Source organism: Zeugodacus cucurbitae, unplaced genomic scaffold (genome assembly GCF_028554725.1).
Source record: "Zeugodacus cucurbitae isolate PBARC_wt_2022May unplaced genomic scaffold, idZeuCucr1.2 ctg00000026.1, whole genome shotgun sequence".
Taxonomy (NCBI): domain Eukaryota; kingdom Metazoa; phylum Arthropoda; class Insecta; order Diptera; family Tephritidae; genus Zeugodacus; species Zeugodacus cucurbitae.
Window position 1 is genome coordinate 87,501 of NW_026530837.1, and position 7,500 is coordinate 95,000.

The 7,500-nt window shown below is 29.1% G+C and overlaps 3 non-coding genes across 3 annotated transcripts in view; all 3 read left to right on the forward strand.

Annotated features, from left to right (window-relative positions):
* The first annotated feature begins 3,088 nt into the window (after window positions 1-3,088).
* LOC128923734 (small subunit ribosomal RNA) lies at window positions 3,089-5,078 on the forward strand. The gene has a single exon (XR_008472465.1). It is a non-coding gene; the product is annotated as a small subunit ribosomal RNA (ribosomal RNA).
* Window positions 5,079-5,587: 509 nt separating this feature from the next.
* On the forward strand, window positions 5,588-5,766 carry LOC128923716 (5.8S ribosomal RNA). The gene has a single exon (XR_008472447.1). It is a non-coding gene; the product is annotated as a 5.8S ribosomal RNA (ribosomal RNA).
* A 453-nt stretch (window positions 5,767-6,219) lies between these two features.
* LOC128923754 (large subunit ribosomal RNA) overlaps window positions 6,220-7,500 on the forward strand; it is a 3,984-nt gene continuing 2,703 nt past the window's right edge. The window contains exon 1 of the ribosomal RNA XR_008472485.1: window positions 6,220-7,500. This exon is cut by the window's right edge and continues 2,703 nt beyond it. This is a non-coding gene — a ribosomal RNA (large subunit ribosomal RNA).

Consider the following 7,500-nt stretch of genomic DNA (forward strand, 5'->3'; position numbering starts at 1 on the left):
CGTCATCTTATTAGTGACGCGCAAAAAGGAATTCAGGAGATTCCTACTGTCCCTATTTGCGAAGAGCCGAAACCACATATAAAGAGCCAAAAGGCCGAAAAAACGTATATTTGCATATAAAAAAAACTAAATTTGGTTAAACGGCGGGCATAAAAATGATTTTATTTACGTAGCCAAATGCATCGTCATCTTATTAGTGACGCGCAAAAAGGAATTCAGGAGATTCCTACTGTCCCTATTTGCGAAGAGCCGAAACCACATATAAAGAGCCAAAACGCCGAAACCACGTATATTTGCATATAAAAAAAACTAAGTTTGGTTAAACGGCGGGCATAAAAATGATTTTATTTACGTAGCCAAATGCATCGTCATCTTATTAGTGACGCGCAAAAAGGAATTCAGGAGATTCCTACTGTCCCTATTTGCGAAGAGCCGAAACCCCATATAAAGAGCCAAAACGCCGAAACCACGTTCATACAAGTAAAAAAATTTCATATAAATACTAAATAATTTTCATATAGATACTAAGTTTATGAATTCATACAAGTAAATAATTTTCATATAAATACTAAATAATTTTCATATAGATACTAAGTTAATGAATTCATACAAGTTAAAAATTTTCATATAAATACTAAATAATTTTCATATAGATACTAAGTTAATGAATTCATACAAGTTAAAAATTTTCATATAAATACTAAATAATTTTCATATAGATACTAAGTTTATGAATTCATACAAGTAAAAAATTTTCATATAAATACTAAATAATTTTCATATAGATACTAAGTTTATGAATTCATACAAGTAAATAATTTTCATATAAATACTAAATAATTTTCATATAGATACTTAATAAATTTCATATAAATACTAATTAATTTTCATATAGATACTAAGTTAATGAATTCATACAAGTTAAAAATTTTCATATAAATACTAAATAATTTTCATATAGATACTAAGTTTATGAATTCATACAAGTAAAAAATTTTCATATAAATACTAAATAATTTTCATATAGATACTAAGTTAATGAATTCATACAAGTTAAAAATTTTCATATAAATACTAAATAATTTTCATATAGATACTAAGTTTATGAATTCATACAAGTAAAAAATGTTCATATAAATACTAAATAATTTTCATATAGATACTAAGTTTATGAATTCATACAAGTAAAAAATTTTCATATAAATACTAAATAATTTTCATATAGATACTAAGTTTATGAATTCATACAAGTTAAAAATTTTCATATAAATACTAAATAATTTTCATATAGATACTAAGTTTATGAATTCATACAAGTAAAAAATTTTCATATAAATACTAAATAATTTTCATATAGATACTAAGTTTATGAATTCATACAAGTAAATAATTTTCATATAAATACTAAATAATTTTCATATAGATACTAAGTTAATGAATTCATACAAGTTAAAAATTTTCATATAAATACTAAATAATTTTCATATAGATACTAAGTTAATGAATTCATACAAGTTAAAAATTTTCATATAAATACTAAATAATTTTCATATAGATACTAAGTTAATGAATTCATACAAGTTAAAAATTTTCATATAAATACTAAATAATTTTCATATAGATACTAAGTTTATGAATTCATACAAGTAAATAATTTTCATATAAATACTAAATAATTTTCATATAGATACTAAGTTAATGAATTCATACAAGTTAAAAATTTTCATATAAATACTAAATAATTTTCATATAGATACTAAGTTAATGAATTCATACAAGTTAAAAATTTTCATATAAATACTAAATAATTTTCATATAGATACTAAGTTTATGAATTCATACAAGTAAAAAATTTTCATATAAATACTAAATAATTTTCATATAGATACTAAGTTTATGAATTCATACAAGTAAATAATTTTCATATAAATACTAAATAATTTTCATATAGATACTTAATAAATTTCATATAAATACTAATTAATTTTCATATAGATACTAATTTTCATATAAGTACTAAGTGTATGAATTCATACAACTAAATAATTTTCATATAAGTACAAAAAATTTAAAAAAAAAAATAAATGTTAAGCTATTTTTGATGTTGTAATATTTCTTATAAGCATAATGCTCATAGAAAATGATATAAATTACTTGTATATATATGAATTTAAAACTTTTATATGGTTAAAAAGATTTTCTCCATACGATTTCCGGTTGGTGAGGTGTACGTGGCAGAAAACATATATGTTGTATGAAACTTCAACATTAGTACTTGTATGAAAATTTTAATACTTGTATGAAATTGCATACTTAGTACTTATATGAAAATTATTTTCATATATTTATAAAAGTATTTAAGTGTAATATATAAATGAGAGCAAAAAAATTTATTCCTGGTTTGCTACAGTTGGTTTAAATAGAAATAATTTTGTTAATAATGAAATGTTATTAATTGAGATTATTCTTCTATACCTAACATAATGTAGTCGTTTTTTTTTTAATTTAACTTTTTTTGGGGTTTGTTCTTCTATTCACATAAAATATATGTGGGTAAAGAATAAAATTCAATAAAGTTAAATATTTATATTATTACGCTCGAATACTTTCATATCATATATGAAATAAAATGAAAAATAATTGAATTGAAATTATTAATTTCAAATCAAAAGAAAAACGTATATACTCTTAAAAAAAGATATATACACTATATGCATTGAAATAAAGTAAAATGTATAAAAAATGATATTATTTGAAAGTTTAACAAATACAAGAAGAAACATCGTCCTTACATTAATAATTATATTATATATGTATAGAGAACGAAAATTCTTTCTCACGATAAGATACACAGTCTCAAAGTCCGAATAAGACCGCAATAAATAATACAATAATATGAAATTTAAATGACATGAAGTAAATTATTTAATCCGACCATAGTAGAAGAAATTTCATAATTATTTATTGTCGCGATTTCGTTCTCCTTTGCATTGTGTATATGTCGTGTACTTAATTTTCAAATATTGAAAATATCATTATAAAAATTTATATAGTATAAAAAATATTATATAAATGAATAAAAAATATTATTCTGGTTGATCCTGCCAGTAGTTATATGCTTGTCTCAAAGATTAAGCCATGCATGTCTAAGTACAAACAAATTAAAAGTGAAACCGCAAAAGGCTCATTATATCAGTTATGGTTCCATAGATCGTTAACAGTTACTTGGATAACTGTGGTAATTCTAGAGCTAATACATGCAAAATAAACACGGACCTTTTGGAACGTGTGCTTTTATTAGGCTAAAACCAAGCGATCGTAAGATCGTTATATTGGTTGAACTCTAGATAACTTGCAGATCGTATGGTCTCGTACCGACGACAGATCTTTCAAATGTCTGCCCTATCAACTTTTGATGGTAGTATCTAGGACTACCATGGTTGCAACGGGTAACGGGGAATCAGGGTTCGATTCCGGAGAGGGAGCCTGAGAAACGGCTACCACATCTAAGGAAGGCAGCAGGCGCGTAAATTACCCACTCCCAGTTCGGGGAGGTAGTGACGAAAAATAACAATACAGGACTCATATCCGAGGCCCTGTAATTGGAATGAGTACACTTTAAATCCTTTAACAAGGACCTATTGGAGGGCAAGTCTGGTGCCAGCAGCCGCGGTAATTCCAGCTCCAATAGCGTATATTAAAGTTGTTGCGGTTAAAACGTTCGTAGTTGAATTTGTGCTTCATACGGGTAGTACAGCTATAATTGTGGTATGTACATTACCTTATGTATGCAAGCGTATTACCGGTGGAGTTCTTATATGTAATTAATACAATGTATTTTTTATATATTCCTCCTATTTAAACCTGCTTCAGTGCTCTTCATCGAGTGTTGTTGTGGGCCGGTACAATTACTTTGAACAAATTAGAGTGCTTAAAGCAGGCTCCAAATGCCTGAATATTTTGTGCATGGAATAATGAAATAAGACCTCTGTTCTACTTTCATTGGTTTTTAGATCAAGAGGTAATGATTAATAGAAGCAGTTTGGGGGCATTAGTATTACGACGCGAGAGGTGAAATTCTTGGACCGTCGTAAGACTAACTTAAGCGAAAGCATTTGCCAAAGATGTTTTCATTAATCAAGAACGAAAGTTAGAGGTTCGAAGGCGATCAGATACCGCCCTAGTTCTAACCATAAACGATGCCAGCTAGCAATTGGGTGTAGCTACTACTATGGCTCTCTCAGTCGCTTCCCGGGAAACCAAAGCTTTTGGGCTCCGGGGGAAGTATGGTTGCAAAGCTGAAACTTAAAGGAATTGACGGAAGGGCACCACCAGGAGTGGAGCCTGCGGCTTAATTTGACTCAACACGGGAAAACTTACCAGGTCCGAACATAAGCGTGTAAGACAGATTGATAGCTCTTTCTCGAATCTATGGGTGGTGGTGCATGGCCGTTCTTAGTTCGTGGAGTGATTTGTCTGGTTAATTCCGATAACGAACGAGACTCAAATATATTAAATAGATGCTTTCAGGATTATGGTGTTGAAGCTTATATAGCCTTCATTCATGAGTTCATCTTGAATGTGCAAGTGTTTGAATGTGTTTATATAAGTGGAGCCGTACCTGTTGGTTTGTCCCATTATAAGGACACTAGCTTCTTAAATGGACAAATTGCGTCTAGCAGTAACGAGATTGAGCAATAACAGGTCTGTGATGCCCTTAGATGTCCTGGGCTGCACGCGCGCTACAATGAAAGTATCAACGTGTATTTCCTAGACCGAGAGGTCCGGGTAAACCGCTGAACCACTTTCATGCTTGGGATTGTGAACTGAAACTGTTCACATGAACTTGGAATTCCCAGTAAGTGTGAGTCATTAACTCGCATTGATTACGTCCCTGCCCTTTGTACACACCGCCCGTCGCTACTACCGATTGAATTATTTAGTGAGGTCTCCGGACGTGATCACTGTGACGCCTTGTGTTTCACGGTTGTTTCGCAAAAGTTGACCGAACTTGATTATTTAGAGGAAGTAAAAGTCGTAACAAGGTTTCCGTAGGTGAACCTGCGGAAGGATCATTATTGTGTTCCTATCCGTAAATATTATAAAAAAACAAACAAACAAACAAACAAACAAACAAACAAAAAAAGAATAAAAAAGAAAAATTATTTTCTTTTTTTTCTTTTCATTCATTTATTTGAATGTTTTTCTTTTTTTTCTTTTTTTTTTTACTCCTTGTATTGTAGTATAATGAAAATTATATCGCATACATTGTATTTGAACGCAACAAACCTTTAAACATATATAGTTGTACTTATTATTTATAAAAATAATATAAATGATAAGTTAATTTGTTCTCATTAACGTGTAATTCCTTAAAAATATATAGAAATTAAATAAAATGTAATAAAAAAGGAATTACTGTTTTTGTTGGACTAAGACATGCGCAACTTGTAAATGTTTGGGTTGAAAATTACAATTTATTGAAAGATGTTTTAAAATAATTTATATATTATATACGAAAACGAAATGTTATTCTTTCAATAAATTAAAAACTCTTGACGTTAAATTAAAATAAACAAAAAATTATCACTCTAAGCGGTGGATCACTCGGCTCATGGGTCGATGAAGAACGCAGCTAACTGTGCGTCATCGTGTGAACTGCAGGACACATGAACATCGACATTTTGAACGCATATTGCAGTCCATGCTGTTATGTACTTTAATTAATTTTAAAGTGCTGCTTGGACTACATATGGTTGAGGGTTGTAAGACTATGCTAAATTAGTTGCTTATTCTTTTAGTCAATTAAAAGAATTTAAGCACATGGTATATTACTGGATTGTATTTTTCAATCCATAATATTAATAGCATAAAAAGAAATATAGAAAATATATTCTTGAACACCTCATATTTGAACGAAATTTTATAATAAATAAGAATCTTAGTATTCCCAAAAACAATAAAATTTCAATATTATTATTTCAAATAATATATACATTTAGAGGAACGTCTAGCATAAAATATTATTTTATTCTAGGATTGCCTTAAATGTAAAAAACCAAGAAAATAATATTGTTGTTATAATGAAGTAAGTAGTACGGGATGAAAAGATTGAATATTTATTATTAAGAAAATTATATTGGTGTTAAGAAATAATTATGTATGTTTCTTTAAAATAGCAAAAAGCTAAAATATAAAATAAATATAAATATTTTTATACAACCTCAACTCATATGGGACTACCCCCTGAATTTAAGCATATTAATGAGGGGAGGAAAAGAAACTAACAAGGATTTTCTTAGTAGCGGCGAGCGAAAAGAAAATAGTTCAGCACTAAGTCACTTTGTCTATATGGCAAATGTGAGATGCAGTGTATGGAATATCTTAATATCTAGTATGAGAAATTAACGATTTAAGTCCTTCTTAAATGAGGCCATTTACCCATAGAGGGTGCCAGGCCCGTATAACGTTAATGATTACTAGAAAGATATTTCCAAAGAGTCGTGTTGCTTGATAGTGCAGCACTAAGTGGGTGGTAAACTCCATCTAAAACTAAATATAACCATGAGACCGATAGTAAACAAGTACCGTGAGGGAAAGTTGAAAAGAACTCTGAATAGAGAGTTAAATAGTACGTGAAACTGCTTAGAGGTTAAGCCCGATGAACCTGAATATCCATTATGAAAAATTCATCATTATAACTGTGATATTTATAATATTATAGTAATAGTGTGCATTTTTTTCATATAAGGACATTGTAATCTATTAACATAATAAAATATTTATCAAAAGATCATTGGTGTTAAGTTTATTCAAATTAATTTGCTTTTAGCTTATTAACATAGAATAAATACTGATGATTTGATAAAGTGTTGATAGATTTTACATATATAATGCTTAAATTCTTTTGAATTTTACAATAATATTATTATCATTGATTTTAATATTAATTGTATGCATTTATATGATTAACAATGCGAAAGATTCAGGATACCTTCGGGACCCGTCTTGAAACACGGACCAAGGAGTCTAACATATGTGCAAGTCATTGGGTTATATTAAACCTAATGGCGAAATTAACTTAACTTTTATATAATGGGATTAATTTTTAGTGAAATATTTTACTATTAATTCAATCCCGGGGCGTTCCATATAGTTATGTATAATGATAATTTATTATTATTTATACCTCTAACTGGAGCGTACCTTGAGCATATATGCTGTGACCCGAAAGATGGTGAACTATACTTGATCAGGTTGAAGTCAGGGGAAACCCTGATGGAAGACCGAAACAGTTCTGACGTGCAAATCGATTGTCAGAATTGAGTATAGGGGCGAAAGACCAATCGAACCATCTAGTAGCTGGTTCCCTCCGAAGTTTCCCTCAGGATAGCTGGTGCATTTAAATATTATGTAAAATAATCTTATCTGGTAAAGCGAATGATTAGAGGCCTTAGGGTCGAAACGACCTTAACCTATTCTCAAACTTTAAATGGGTAA